This window comes from Amia ocellicauda, chromosome 5 (genome assembly GCF_036373705.1).
Source record: "Amia ocellicauda isolate fAmiCal2 chromosome 5, fAmiCal2.hap1, whole genome shotgun sequence".
In the NCBI taxonomy this organism is placed as follows: Eukaryota; Metazoa; Chordata; class Actinopteri; order Amiiformes; family Amiidae; genus Amia; species Amia ocellicauda.
This window is the reverse complement of record NC_089854.1, coordinates 42,227,166-42,243,510: the sequence shown is the minus strand read 5'-3', so window position 1 is coordinate 42,243,510 and position 16,345 is coordinate 42,227,166. Positions and strand designations below refer to the sequence as shown.

At 40.0% G+C, this 16,345-nt stretch overlaps 1 long non-coding RNA gene across 4 annotated transcripts; it reads right to left on the bottom strand.

Annotated features, from left to right (window-relative positions):
• Positions 1-484: 484 nt before the first annotated feature.
• LOC136750306 (uncharacterized) lies at positions 485-15,841 on the bottom strand. Of its 4 annotated transcripts, none has more exons than XR_010816852.1 (4): positions 15,758-15,841; positions 3,066-8,606; positions 2,586-2,651; positions 485-2,226 (listed from the first exon to the last, which is right to left on the bottom strand). It is a non-coding gene; the product is annotated as an uncharacterized LOC136750306 (long non-coding RNA). The 4 variants fall into 4 exon arrangements; XR_010816849.1 differs by lacking the exon at positions 15,758-15,841 and adding an exon at positions 15,484-15,719; XR_010816851.1 differs by lacking the exon at positions 15,758-15,841 and adding an exon at positions 14,287-15,432.
• Positions 15,842-16,345: the final 504 nt, after the last annotated feature.

Here is a 16,345-nt window from a genome sequence, read left to right as displayed (position 1 = left end):
GTCTGACCTCTGTGATTGCCAACAAGGGTTTTGCCACCAAGGACTAAGTCGAAGGGGTCAAATACTTATTTCCCTCATTAACATGCAAATCAATTTTTAACTTTTTTGAAATGCGTTTTTCTGGATTTTTTTGTTGTTATTCTGTCTCTCACTGTTAAAATACACCTACCATTAAAATTATAGACTGATCATTTCTTTGTCAGTGGGCAAACGTACAAAATCAGCAGGGGATCAAATACTTTTTTCCCCTCACTGTACCATTAAACTAATAAGAAGTCTTATACATTAAAGCTTTATTTCCCAAGTACCTTTATGTAATGTTTGTTGGTTCATTGTATATATTGTCCTGAAAAGACTGCAACATCTTGTTAAATACCACCTCATAATGCCTCTTCTGCACTAAAATATGCAGCCAATATTTAGATTTCAAAGCATTATTGAAGTATCTAAACGTACAATAACTTTCACAAGTGTTTTTGTAATTCATTTTAATATAAAAAAATATTTCTGGAAAACTTCAAAGGACAACAAAGTTAGTCATGTATAAAAATACTTCAGTAAAAACAGTAAAATGTACATAGCTTATGAACTGCAACTAACTTTGACCAATTCTTTAACTTTAGTATATATATAAAAAAAAAATAAAAAAAAAAAAAATACAAATACATTTTTCATTATTTTTTGTATTTGGCAAAAGTTGACACTATACCATTACAAGTTAAGTCAGGTTTAAAAATAAATAAATAAAAAAGCAGTTTTACTTGAATATGCATTTTGTTTTCTGAAAAAGGAACAGCTTACCGGTGAAGGACCTGGAGAATGTAAAATCATTCACAGAGAATTGCCAAATATTAAAAGGGTTGTTCGACTATTCAGATCCCTTTTTTGTTTCTGCAGACTGTTTCAGCCTTTGTACTCTGAAGACCATACACTTAAGCAACTAATGCGTCTTTATAGATTTGTTTTCTTCCTGTGTGGTATAGAAGGGTAATATGGTTCTCACTTTTGGCAGTAAAGGTACTTTAAAGAATCTTTTTTAAATATGAACACTTTTGTTTTAAGTCAAACTGGGGACAAAAGGGACAATTCTATAATTGCAGTAAGCATTCATTTAAACCATTTCAAAGACCACTTGTTGTCTTTCGAGAAAATAAGGTATGGTTTATTTCTTACCAAATCCTTAAAGGCACATTAGTTAACACATCACAGTTTACCTGTGCAGTGAGGTGGATTTCAGTTGGGAATTGTTAAATCTGAATATAAAATTTAAAACTATCTATAGTAGCATCTCAGCTGTCTTTATGCATATTCTGTAAATGTCATTTTTTGAGATTCAAATCTGCAAAGTTAATAAACTACCAAAAGACCTCTGAAAGCAGTTATCCATTAACTATGCAAGAAAGCATGTTAATTTTCCTCAAACATTTAAGGTCCAAATGAATCATTAATTGATAACAGAATAACCCGAAATTCCATATCCTTGTTTTTTGTGAAGCTTAAATATCCTGAGTACAACTGAAAAAAAAAAAAACAGGCTTGTTCAAAAATATGCTCAAACTGAACCCATATTTTATACCACCATTCAGAACAGCTGATTTTCACTTCCTGAATGTTAGGTTAGATATTCATGCAGATGGATTAATTGCTTTGATCTCCCTCCGCTTTAATACTGCCCCAGGTTGGAACTGGTTATGGTTTAGAAATCGGCTCTGCTGCCCAAATACTCCTACAAATATGGGAGATGAATACAAGAAAGAGTGCTCAGCACAAAAACAGAGCTATAGGTTCAAAGAGGCCAATGCAACTCTCACTGATAACACTGCAGGGTCATAGATGCCACGCTGATCTAAGGGGTTGCTGCTCTATGGCCCACTGACAATGATATAGCAGCAATGATCGTAGCAGCAAAGTATCATATCAAACAGAAAGAGACCGCAACTTTTTCAAAAACCATAAAACCAAACTCAAATAATCACTTTTGTAGCAAGACTCATACATTCTCAATTAACACACGGAATGGGTGACGGAAACCACCACTATTCTAAAACATTCGTAGATACAATTACTTATTGGCAATATTTATTTCCTTTTCCAAAAATTTCTTCTTGAACACCTGAAAGGTGGCATTAGAGGTGGCGCTGGTGGGAGTTGGTGGGGGGGTGTCCAGCTGAGGAGATGATTGTTCTTGCACAGGAGTGCTGGCCTCAGCACTCTTCGACCAGTAACCTATTAGGAGAGAGAATGCTTTATTAACACCCATCTGGATTGACACCTCTATAAATGCAATACAGATTTTACACAAAAAAACTCTCAAATGCAGCTTCCATTTACAAAGAGTGAAATCCCTTGCAGGATTGACAAAGAATGTTTTACCAATTTACAGGCCTCAGTTTGTGACAGACATATCAAGCTGGGTTCTTAAAGGTTACAAACACCCATACATCATATTTATCAAAGGAAAACTGAACACTGCCCAAGGCATAGCCTGGAAGAGTCAAAGAAAGCAAGAAAAAAAAAAAAAAGATCTGTAGTTCTATGTCTGCTTGTTATGCTTGGCCAACCATACCATCTGCCTACTTCCTTACCTTGTATTTTCCAATGTTGCTTCTTGGGAACATCAGCTTCACTTGCAGCCTTCCGACTACTGGACTCTAACAAAACCCAAACATGCAATAATAAATTCACCTGGTTGGTTAACTTACCAAATGGAATGCAATGTATACATTACTACTTTGCTCAAATCATGTTTGTGTATCAATAGCCGTTGAATGTTCGACATTTTTTATATTTGGTTATTTACATATTCATTGTTTTGTAGCTATTGCTCCACAGTAAAAAAAAAAAAAAAAAAAGTTGTAATCTATGCAACAAATCATTAGTACTGGGTATTTTATAATGTACAACAAACTACTCTGATGAACAGATTCCAGTTATGTTGCACATAAGTAGGCAGTCTTTAAATCAAAGGCATTTAAAATTATTCCAGAAAGAAAGGTAATTTATTTATTATAAAAAAAAAAAAAAAAAAAAAAAAAAGTATAATGCACACTTGTGGTTCAACTTACTCTTTTCAGAACTTGAGGATTTCTTAGTTTCCTTTTTAAAATCTGTATCATTAAAACCAAAGTGGTTATCGTCAGGCAACAGGTTGAAATGTAGAACTTTGTTTTCCTCCACTGGAGGTGTCAAGGTAGGCATCTCAGTTTCATCATGACTTTTTACTTGAGCTTCTGGCACGATGAAGACAGGCTTTGGATTCCGAACTATGACCAAGGGTGCCACTACACTACTACTGTGATTCTTCAATCGATCTTTCCGTTTCAGTTTACGATAAGCCATTTCCTTTTGTTCGTGTTGCGATGCTGGCCTTCTCCAATCTAATTTGGGGAGATTGTCACTCATTTTACAAGCTGTGGGCCTTTCCTCATTTGCAGCTGGCACAGGCTTAGGAAAGTGATCAGTTTTTTTCCTTTCCTGAAGTTCATACCTTTTCTTGATTTTCACTGGACTAACCACCTTCCTTTGACCTGGGTTTCTCTGCATCTCAGGGGACCGATAATCTAAGAGTTTTGCCTTTCTTCTCTTGCGTTCTTCACCGCGTTTGGCTTTGTGAAGTTCTGATTTGTCAGATCTCTTCCATCCACTGGTCTTTTCAAGGCTGTTGCAGTCACGGTTGATCTCAAGATGCCTACGTTTCTTTGTTCTGGAGGCTGCAGACTGGCTTTGGGATTCTGCATCCTTTTCTGCATTGACTGTGCAATCCTGTTTAAGGCTTTGAACTACTAACTTGATCACTGAAGGGGGGGTTATTTTCTCTCCAAATGGTCGTGACTTTGAAGCAAGACTCTGACTTTTGTCGGAACCCTTTAGTCCCATCTTTGAACCAAGAGGTGTACGATTTGGGGCTGTAGAGCCATACAGCACGAGACTGACCGTCTTGTTCGAGTCCCTGTTGGATTCAGTTGATTTTGCTTCAGACAGAGTTTTGTTTTTGGCTGCATCCCTCTTCTCTCTACTTTTTGGCCTTGGGTATTCATGGCCCTTTTCTCTTTTGCGTTTTTTAAATTTCTGTTTAATATCACCACTGCCATCACCTTTAGAACATTTATGTTGAAGCTCAACTGACTGAACATGGGGCTTTCTTTTTTCTTCATATTCTTTAGGACTCAGGGATGGTTTATTGGGAGCTGGCGAAATGCCAGAATGACTCTGATCCTGGTCATTGTTTTCAGATTCTCTCTTCCTTTTACCATGCAGCCCTTGCATGTGATCTTCACTCTTTCTAAAAGGAAGCTGCATTTGAGAACATTTTTTGTGTAAAACCTGTATTGCATCTATAGAGATGTTCATCCTCTGGGCTCTGCTTTCTGGCTCATCATCAACAGCTTTAGAATCATTCTCCGTCACTGGAGTCGGTGAATTTGAAGTCCGTATTTGGCAATTCAGATCATTGTCCTTCCAAGGTTTCTCACCCGCTGAATGCAAATCTATAGATTTCACTTCAGTGGTGCTCCTTGAAACTGTGCTAAGATCCAGTGGAAATAGGGTTTCAAAAAGGTCTTCTTCCTGCAATTGCTGATCTGAAAGATATTCTGCAGGCATTTTGCCATTGCTCATTTCAGAAGGCTTTTCTTCTATCAATTGATCCGTCACTTTTTCCAATTTGGTCCGAGACTGGCACAGGCAGCTTGAACTTCCACCATTACCATTAAGATCTTCAATCCAACGAGAAATACAACAGTAAAGTGGAGGATTATTTTCATTTTCATCATTTTTTTCTACAGGTGACACACATTTCAAGGTCTCTTCCACAGGTGATGCACATTTCAAGGTCTCTTCCACAGGTGACACACATATCAAGGTCTCTTCCACAGGTGATGAACATTTCAAGGTCTCTTCCACAGGGGACACACATTTCAAGGTCTCTTCCACAGGGGACACACAATTCAAGGTCTCCTCCTTGCTACCTTCATTCTGAAATTCACAGAAAAACTCATTTGCATCAGCAGGTACTAAAACGTTAATTTGTGCATTACACAGAGGGTCACTGGAAGTTGTAGCAGTGACATCTGTTGCTTTAGGAGATGTGGTTACATTAAATGTATCTGTAGAACTAACAGAAGGCAGGACTTCCAGATTATGAGTCTTGCCAACATCTGCTGTATCGTCTTTAGTTTCTGTTGCACATGTTGTTTTTTCCATCTCAGAAGTTGGTTTTCCGATGTGTAGGCTCTCGGGAAAGGCAGATTCTTTATCTATATCATCAAGCTGCTCATTAAGATTTAACCATGAAGACTTGTAATCTAACTGGGTGGGCTGAGTTGTTTGCGAATCTATAATTTGACAATTTTCTTTTATTTTCTCAAAACATCCAGCCTTCATTTCCGTAAATATCACAGAATGTTTGTTAACAGCAGCACCTGTACTCCAAAATGTAAACCATGAAAGAAGGTTTTCATAAGGATTGTTGAAACACTGCAAGAACTTTTCTTTTTCCCCATCCCAGTACTGATTTATTATTTCTTCAGTGAGAGAATTATTTATATCATAAGGAATTACACAGTCACTTAGAAATCCAACTAACTTTACCAGTTTCTTAAGTGTCCATTCATTTACTGGGATTGTAGACAAATCATACAAGTTCTTTTTGGAAATTAATACCAGGTCGGAATTTTCTTCAGCATCCTTTTTTTGAGGCTCTGCTAAGGGTTCTGCATCAGGAGATTTGTCAGTTTGCGGAATAACCCGTGTTTCAGGACTTGGTAACAAACCTTCTGCAGAGAAGCAATCGGAAAGGGATTTCACATCTGTTATTTTGAAATTTGATTCTGCCATTACAGAGTTCTGGCGTTCTGGTGCATCAACATTTTGTAGGCGGGGACTTTTAGGTGGATCAGACAAGACTTCCAAAACATCTTTCTTTTCTGAATTGGTGTCGGCAAGGGACAAACCTGAGGTTTCAACCTCTTTAACAATGCAATCAGTGTCATTTCCAGAGCTGGTTTTGCCTTCCAATTTGTCATTGTCTTCTGCTAGGGACCAAACATTCATAATTTTAAAAGGTAAATCACTATCTGTATTCAGGAAAGCTTCTTTATTGTCCATAGTACTTGAGGAGGGCTGTGATATAGGGGGAACTATCGCAATCTGCAGTTCACTGGTTCGTGGCCCGGAGGAGGAGGCACGGAGCAGTTTGGCAATTAAGCTGCGATTGAATTCCAGATTCTCAGAAGCAGATTCTTCTATATGATCCGATTCCTGGTTTACTGATGTATTAAGTGCTGCTTGACCCTCATTAAGGTCTGGAGTCAGAGAAGCTTCTTTCTGATTTCCTTTACATTTTGACAGAATACTGCAAAGGACCTCTGCTACATCATTCCTCATCCCTTGCATCAAAGTGTGATCAATATCTTCAGACACCAGTTGCTTAGGACAAGAAAGTGCAGCAGACACTGTATTACATTCAGCTACTGAGTGTTCTTTTGGAGGAAACCTTTTTTGCTGGCTTAATGCTTTCTGCAGCTGCACATTTACAGATCTTTTGGCTTCCTCTGACAGGTTTTTTGCTTGAAGATAAGCAGGTAAATATGGATTGCCACACTGGGTTTCGTTAGCATGCTGTCCAAAGGGTTTGGCACTGTTCCCACTGCCAAAGTGGTTTGAAGTTGAACTTTGTGACACCATTTGCGGACTTTGCTGTCTGAGCTGGAGCGGAGCAGTACTATTCTGTGGTGCAGCATTAACATCAGAAGACTGCTTACCAATTAGAATCACATTATGAGGAGTGAACCCGTCACCATGGGCATCTTTCTTCACGGTTACAAAATATGCATGCTCAGGTCCTTTTGGATATGGTGGGGGTTTTTTCTGAACCACTGGGGAGAGCGAGCTGCACATCCTGGTATTGGACACAGAGGTGGGCACCACAGGATTTGCAGGAGAGGTAACACTTGTTTGGGCTTGAGGGAGGCAGTACTGATGCTGCATAGTTCGGTTTTGTACAAAAGATGGATGTACATAATTGGCATCCTTTGCAAAAGATTCATTTCGATTGTGGTTTGCATTTACGAACACAGGCATTTGGCTCCGACCACTGTCAAAATTCCCAGAAGGCCCAGATGCTCCATTTGCAAGCTGAGTGACCCCTGTTCCTTGTATATCCACACTTCCATTCCCAATTCTGGAACCTTCTCCCAGAGAAGGCTGATGACTGGCATAATAGGGGTGAGAGGGGACCTGGTTAGATGCTAAAACAGTTGAACAAGTTCCAGGTGAAGTAGGGCTGTTTTTATACTGTCGAAGAGCCTGAGAAAAAACATTCATAGGTTCAGGAGGCCGCTGGTCTGAATAATAACTGTTTTGGCCTCTGGAAAGAGAGAAATCTGAAGCAGGGTTTGCATTCACTGCAAGAAGATTAGAAAAACCAACATTCATTGTCCTTTGTGAATAATTCTGATTAGCACTATAGTTTTGCTGCCCTGTTTGGACAGAGTTTTGAGGTACAGTATTACCTCCCTGAGGGGGCATGTTGACGTAACAGTAATACTGCTGCTTCTGCAGCTGGCCATGTGGCATTACACGTGAGGTGTCCGATACGTTGGGTGGCATTACACGTGAGGCGTCCGATACGTTGGGTGGCATTACACGTGAGGTGTCCGATACGTTGGGTGGCATTACACGTGAGGTGTCCGATACGTTGGGTGGCATTACGCGAGAGGTGTCCGATACGTTGGGTGGCATTACGCGATGGGTGTCCGATACGTTGGGTGGCATTACACGAGAGGTGTCCGATACGTTACACGAGAGGTTTCCGTTTGGTGTCCATGTGAAATTATGAAAAACATTTCCGGTCATGGTTTGTGTTGCTAGTGTAGGCTGCTGGTTTGCATGGTTGAGATGTTGCCCTTGCGCATTCTGGACAGGCAGGAAAATTATACTGTAATTACTGTTGGAACCAACATGTTTACTTGATGGCTGCAGGAGAGCAGACGGGTTGTTTCTATTGTAATTTGCTTGACCCGTAGAGGAACTAGAATGGGAAACATGGTCTTTTGCTGCCTGGAGGACAGCAGTAGATTGTTTTTGCATGTACTGGGCAGCAGGTAAACTTTGATTTCTAGCACTTGCAGAGTTTGGCTGATAATGCTGGCGACTCCCATAACGGGCAGTGTTGTAGGATTTGGCAGACTGGGCAGACATCCGAAAATGATCCGTGGGCTGTCTGGAAGTCTGGAGCCCAGGATTGATGGATACCCTTTCTTGGAGAAACTGCATCCGGTTTGCCATTTCAGCAGAAGGCTCCACAGATACATTCCTCATCTGAACATTGCTATGTTGGTGTTGGTGTAATCCCTGAGAAAAGGTATTTTGATAGGAGGATCCAGGTGCACTGGTGTAGTTGACAGATCCACCAGGATACACTGGGTGAGCAAATGCATTCTGGTTTAATTTGGAAGGACCAGTGGTGTTGGAAGTAGACTGGAAAACGGCTTGATTCTGCCGGTGTTGGTACCACACATCAGAAGTCTGCATCACTGATCACTCAGAAAGACAATGTAGCAGCCTCTAGAGATCTCCTTGCAAGGAGCAGAACTTCGTCAGAATTTCTGGAAAAGAAAAAATATTGCTTAATGATTTAAGAGTTATGAGAAGATAGGACACACAAAAATAGCATGGTCAAGTTCACATTATTCACCAATGAGGGAAATTTCAATCTTGGCAGTTTTCTTCGAAGTGTGAATTGCTATTGTACTATGAAATGCTAAGCTAGAATGTGCTTTATAAAGATTAACTTGGACAAAAGGAGTATATGTACACAACTAAAGACCATAAACAGTCAAATCAAGAAGTTTAAACAACATTTTCCTCAACACAGTGGAACAACAAAAGCAAAACAATAAAAAATGTACTGGAGGATTGCATTTAAATATATGACAATGTTTCAACTTCCTGCGGGAGTGTATGGTGTCCGATTCATGCATCTGCCATTTGCTATAACCCCCAGATCATTAACGACAAGCATACGTCCATGTTGCCTTCTCTTAACATTAAGTTTCACTCCAAGCTCTCTGGCATTTGTCCTTTGTGAATCTGGAAAGTCTTTAACACATCTGTTCATACATACCCCTCCACCATTGTCATTCCGTGCCACAACAATTCATGTTGTCTTTCACTTTAACTAGCACTGAGCCTACAATACATTGGTTTACACATTCCCATCAGTGGACTTAGATTAGTGGACATAGCCAGAGGTGAAATGGTCCTGGGTGCTGTGGGATGATGGGAGTGCTACCCATGACTGATTCATACGTATTATTTGTTTCCATGAATTATTAACTTATTTGGGACTCCTGCCTGAATGCATTGGGGATTGCATCAACTTGTTTTTGTTTAAAAATATATAATTGGGCTAGAACTGTAATGGTTACATACACACACTTCACACTTCACACATACAGCTCTGAAAAAGAGACCACTGCAATTTTTTCTTAAATCAGCATCTCTACATGTATTGCAGCCATTCCATTCCATTCATATTTTTATTTGGAATTTGGGAGAAATGTTGTCAATGTTGTTCATTTTACCCAAACACATACCTATAAATAGTAAAACCAGAGAAACTGATAATTTTGTAGTGGTCTCAATTTTTTGTATGTTACAAATCAGTCAATTTTATAATGGACTTAATTTTGTAAGAGGTTGCCACTGTTTACTCTTGATGAAGGCAAAAGCAGCTAGTAATGATAATATTAATTTATTCCCTTTTTCCTTAATAAATGTATATACGTTGAATCACAAAAAAAAAAAAAAAAAAACTATTCAGTAACAGTTGGTGACAGAGTAAATGAACAGTTCATGCCAAAGTGCTGTTAGGATCTTAAGATAACGTCCAGATATTTAACTTTTATAAAAGTTAATTTCAAAACAAAACAATTTGGATATAGGTCATAGAGACCACAACTTTAACTTATTTAAGTCCTCTCACCTCCCCATGGTATTTACAAAAGTCACTGTCAAGGTACAAAGCTTCTGTGGAAGCAACCCTTCGGATCCCAGTGAATCAGGCACTCCCATCAGCGCTTACAGCAACAGTGGAGACTCTCGGCAGAGAACAAGCTCGAGAAGGAAAATCACAGACACAAAGCCAGTTCGTTTCGCTTCAATTTATTTTTGCTACAGCACACACTTTTATACACACCAATATGATGTTTTGCAAGAGTTTCGGGGCAGTCCCTAAACTCGTGAGTTTCGGCAACATTCTTAGAATAGAGCCCTAAAGCTCTGTCCGGACAAGGTGGGGGGAAATGGGGTTGTGGGGGAGAGGACACCTAGACACGTACTTTAAGTTTCAAATATGTAATTTCCTCAAATGTTACAGGTTTTGGTTCCCCTCTGTCCCGAGGGGCTGTCATGGCAGCTTTCAGTGAACCCAAGCCGAATGATGTTCAAGTTCATTGTAAGGGCAACATGAGAGCTAATAAATAGTTTCCAGGTAAGCCAATTCTGTGTACTGCCCCCTCTCTGTCCAGCTCTCTCTCCCTCCCTTTGTCTCTATTTTTACTGTTTGATGATTACTGCTTTACATGGTATTTGCTCATTTTTTTAGGTATTTGTTATTTTGCAACAGGGGTTATGGCATGAAGTCTGTGAGTTACGTTTCATTGCAGTTTTAACTTTGTCAATCAGCTGTTGATTGTTTCTGTTGCTACTTTTCTTATTGCTGCTTTGCCTTGATCCCCATGGATTGTTTTTCTGAGAAATCGATGAATAAAAAACTCTCGCTCTCTCTTTCTCAAATGTTGAAATCATCATTATATTTTAAATCAAAGACATATGTTTTCAGCTTTGCTAAACCATGCTACATTTCACATGCATTCCTTTTGCACTATTTCATCCAAACACTAGAACAGAAACAAAGAAGCAAAATGCCTACAGTTAAGTATAGTTCATGCCTGAGGATTGCATTCATTCACAACACCCTTCCACAGAAACAGTATATATGGTTGCATTTATACAGTCAATAACAAAGAACAAAAACTACAGAGTATGTTCACCCACTAGTCATACTAGCACTGAAAGCCAAAAGGAAATACAGTGCAACCACTACACATGACATTTACTTCTAATAGTGTGGACTTCGGTTTCCTTCTTTAATGTGTGGTTAAATCTGTGAGGCTGACAGCCAACATTGTTAACACCTTTAACTAATGCCTAAGAATACTCACATGTCACAATAATCACAACTATTAGAAGCAGAACAAATCACCCTGCATGAATGGTTTATTTAGGCACCACTGATACTAATCAAACAGGGTGACATTTTAAAATGGTAGGTTCCCCTGGGTACTCTGCACCTTAGAAGACACAGGGCTAAGTCTGAAAGTTTTGGCTTATCTGGCATAATAAGCTACGTTTTCAAATTTAGGGAATACTGCATTAGCTAAATCCTCTTCAGGATGGTGCTTTAGGAAAGATATAAGCATTCATGCAGTGTCAATATGCACAGAGGGCCTTTTAACTCACTAATCACAAATTATTCTCATCTACATGTGAAGATATTTGTAATACAACAGTGAAATTTGTTAGGGTATTGCAAACAACTATTTGTAACTACACTGCCAGTTTTGTAAATCACATTCAACAAAGAGGTTTATTAAATCTTCCCTACCATTTTTCACAACTATAACTTGTGCATGTGCATTTTGTGAATGGTTTTCATTAGACTAGGGGTTCCCAAAGTGAAGTCTGGGGGACAAATGTGGCCCTCGAAGGTTTCTGGCATGGCCCCCAAAGCCATTTCCCTAACAGAAATGTATAGGAAATAAAAAGGAATGATTTGGACACATTTCGTTTTCATCTGTGGTTAATTTTCTACTGTGGCCGCCCCAATCCCATACAAACTCCGGAAATTGGCAATCCATCACCAGACATTAGACCATTGTGTTAAAGTCGTGTGATACATTTAAGATTTTAACACTAAATAAACAGTTATTTATAACAAACTGTCGTTTAATGCTCACTTAAACAAAAATGCATTAATGGCAACACTTTATGTTCCGTTATTAGTCAACCCTTTGCTGGTGTTGGGGAACATGGATTAATATATATATATATATATATATATAGTTATTAGTATATTAATAACTCGAACACTGGTCATACGTTCCAAAGTACGTATTTGAAGGCTAATCAACAAAGTAAGTGAAGTGATTTTTTATTATTATTATTATTATTATTATTATTATTAATAATAATAATAATAATAATATTATCATCGAACAGTAAACTATCACTCCCCTGCTATCCCGCACAACAATGAACTGTTTCCGTAGCAGCATTTTGGATTTCCAACAAAAAGTTTGAAAGAATGTAGAGAAATACACGCAATTATGTAACCGGTCCAAATTGAATATATTGAATTGTCATCATCTCAATTTAAATCCCTTAAACGCACTGGTACAACTGGGGAGAGTGCTCTACAATGCAACGGTTGCTGAGCGCAGTATAGACCGTTACACACAAGAGCACGTTACTCACCCATCCACGCAAGAGAAACAACATGGCACGTTTAATGCAATGCGTGGCTGAACAGTTACATTTCAGACCAGGGTTGTTTCTGTTGTGGGGGTTTCTTCCTTTAGGGGGCTGACCACAGCGGCCCTTTCCCATTGTTACTGCACGGTGGTTGCTGTCCCATGAGGTTACATCCTGTTATTGACACAATGCCAGATAAGCACTCGCTCTATATGGCCCAGAGCCTAAAGTACAATCCGTTGAATGTTCACCAGATGCATTACTTTACAATGGTTGGCCATGTTACGTGAATTCCCCTGCATGTACCGAAACAAAGCATACAAATATGCGTCCCGAGTTTCACTGCGACTCTTCAATGGCCTTCTACTCAATAAGGAAAAGAGAGGGAAAAAGCGGAGACTTCCAAAGAATAAAGTCCAATAGGATTGCAATGCACTGGCAATTTCTACACGGATGGGGACTTCTAAAACTGCAGCCCTTCGCCCCCATTCGTGATCACATTCAAACAGCTCATGCGCGGTGCGGACCCATTTAAACACGGATTGTAAACACCCATCGGATATCCCCAGTGGTGCAGTGGGCTGATCAATCCATCGACATCAAAAAGAAACTGCTCCAAAAATAGGCGGAGGTTGACGACCCACAACCCTATGACATCACCCCAAACACACTTCTGAAACGAAACTTTCACCACTGGTTTCACTATTAGATGCAAGAAAACAAACGAGTGACCCTGCTATATTAACATCCCAAAATAAAAATGCATACATTCATCGGGTGCACTATGGCTGGATCCCATGCGTCTCACCCAGTATGCACCAAATAGGATCATCCCACAACTGTTTAGTTTCTCACACGAAGTTGGCATGTCTGCAGACTGCACCACCCACGTGCGACAGATGCTGACGTGCCGATGACGAAAGCAGCCTGAAGCGCCGGAGAGCCGCGCTGTTCATAGCGTCTCAACTGCAGCATGCAATGACGCCCATTCCAGATACAGTAACATGACATATCTACAACACTTTAAAGGGCTACGTTGATATGTAAACGTTCAATTGACAATAAATGGCTTACCCCAAGACAGCTGCGTCCCCAAGTCAGAAACGAAGCTACTTCTAGTATGAACCCGGTCTTGCCTCTTCCTGGTCACCCCTCTTCTTCGGACTCCTCAACTCAACTATCCTTCCTCCTATCCCTGAACCCGCCCTTATCGTCTCCCCCATCTCCTCTCCCGGCCTCTCAAGGGGGGCCCTGAGGCAGCCTGTCCCTCCCCACGCCTGCAGATAAACCTATCTCCAGTCGCCTACGCGCCTCAAACCCGTGCCCCACGGGAGGCCCAGACCGCAAAGCCTGCGCTCATCTCGCCACATTTCGCTGGTTTCCTGTCGTGTTCAGATGTTACTTCATACGCAATTTGTTGCCCTTCATACTTTTCATAAACCATTGCACAACATTACATTGCCGTGAAGTCTCCCCCCACATAAACGACGAATTATACATCATTTAAATGAGCATTTCTCTCACGTCCGTGCATCACTGCTCTAGGCTACAGCAGCCTATAGTGCCCGGGCTGACCTCGTCATTACAGCACAAGCCCCTGAGGCAAACAAACAGTGGGTCTTTGTTTAAGTTTATTTCGATTAAATACTTTTTTTTTTTACCCTATTTTTTATTTCTTAGCCTATTTACACGCCAAGTCATCGCAAAAGCAGTTTTATATACATTATCAAATTAGTCAAAATAATCACTTACCTACAGAAATGCACACGCGTGCTTCAGTCAAATTACAACTGGCAGACATTTGCCCAAAATGGCAATTACAATTGTCATGCTATTTGATCATAACTGCGGTTATAACAGTACAAACGATTGACATTGTAGATTATATTTAAAATAAATAGAAGTCAGCGACTTTGGTTTGAAATAAGCAACCACTCTTCATGCCGAATGTATTAAATGTATAAAGCGTGCAATTGATTGCTATTGTAGTTCTGCACATGTGCCAGCAATGTACGATACAAGGTTGTAGGTGAAGAATAAACCGTGCGTTAAACTTGTTGGTTTATAAAAGCAGCAACACAATCTAATAGCACTATTAGTATATCCAGTACCCTGCATACAAAGCATTCACATTGTTTTCTCAGGTGGCATCGCAAGGATCGGTTTCTGCGCTTTCTGGGTTAATTTCCCGAGAGAAAGCAAATGTTTCATCTCTTCACCCCCCACCCTCGCCGAGGTGTCGTCTTTCTGCCACACTTCTAAGCTGCACCACCCCAACAAATCCGTCATCGCACAGACACAGGTTATATGGATACGTCTCTGAAATGCATATCTGCCTCCCTGCGATATTGACTGGTCCGCTCGTTTTGCTTAGTAATGGGGTTTCCTCGTCCACACTGCGCAGCTCTCACACACGTGACACAGTCGCAGACATGGGGTCTCGGACCGAATCGATTTGATCAGGGGTCTCCGAAGAGGGGGAAAGGTTTTTGCAAAGCTAACTCCCTCGACTTGCAAAGATCATTTCTTTCTGATCGCACCTGGAAAAGCAACTTCCAAAAACTAGCCAACGACCACCCGGATTTCATCAGCAAAATTAAAGCATATAAATACACACACATATATATATTTACATATTTAAAGATGCTCGGCTTTCTTCCTCACTGTGCTCTTATAACACATTAGACGCCTATTAGCGTGGTCTGTAGTGCAAAGTATCTACAATTGTACACACAAAGACATCTACACATAAATGCATGTGTATTCAACTCTTACAGCCAAAGACTCAGTTTGATCAAATTCCGTCTTCTCTACAACACGCACGTTTCCACAACCCAAAGGAAAACGTTTAAGCGTTAAAACGAGTTCAAAGCGTTACATTTAAGCGATGGTCATCTAAACACAACACTGCAGCAAATCCTGATCAAAAGATATACTCGAATTACTTACAGGAGGTACGGAAAATAGTTAATGATCCACAAAAAGTTGCCATTGTTTCACTGAAGTTGCAAAAAACAATAACAACAACACCAACAACAAAAAAGCTAATCCACCAGTCTTTTGTGGAGCCCTTAAATGACCGACGGCATCTCCCACACCACAAAGAAAAGAAAAGACGACTGGCTATGGAGAAGTGTCTTCAATTAAACAAAAAAAGATTTGGGGCTGGGCATAGGAATAAAAAAAAAAAGGCTCGCCCCCAGACACACGCAGACAATCGTACCTGGCAATGTGGTTACTGACACGAACAGCATCCTTTTGGTGATTACGCTTGCAATGAAAAAAGAAAACAGGAAAGAGCTGAAGGATATGGTGTGTGCGGTTTTACCATATGACCTCATCACAGTGCAAGCGGAAACTTATGTGGGGCACACAAAATAGTACAATCAAATAGGTACCATAGCTATTAACTGAAAATTATTCGAAACTGGTCATGCATTGCGGTGCCATTTGACACTTCAGATAGAGATGCATCTATGAACTGTACAACATGATGTGAAATTAATTAATTGGCATTCGCATACAGTACTACCAAAACACAGCTTTAAGTGATCACTTTAATGCAGTGCTGGAAACCTGTCCTGGAGTAATCTGAGTCTTTCAATTTTGTTACTGATAAAAAAGTTGGTTCCTTAATAAGATGATAGGATCCTTATACAATGTTATACTTAACTTCAAACCCTTGCTGTTAAAATTAATCAAGAAGCTCTGATTTAGTAAATTATTACTTAAATGAAGGGTTCAATTCAGGGCTCGTTTGGCGCATTTCCCACACCAATGTAGCGTCTGGAGTGCGCTAATTAACTTCCCG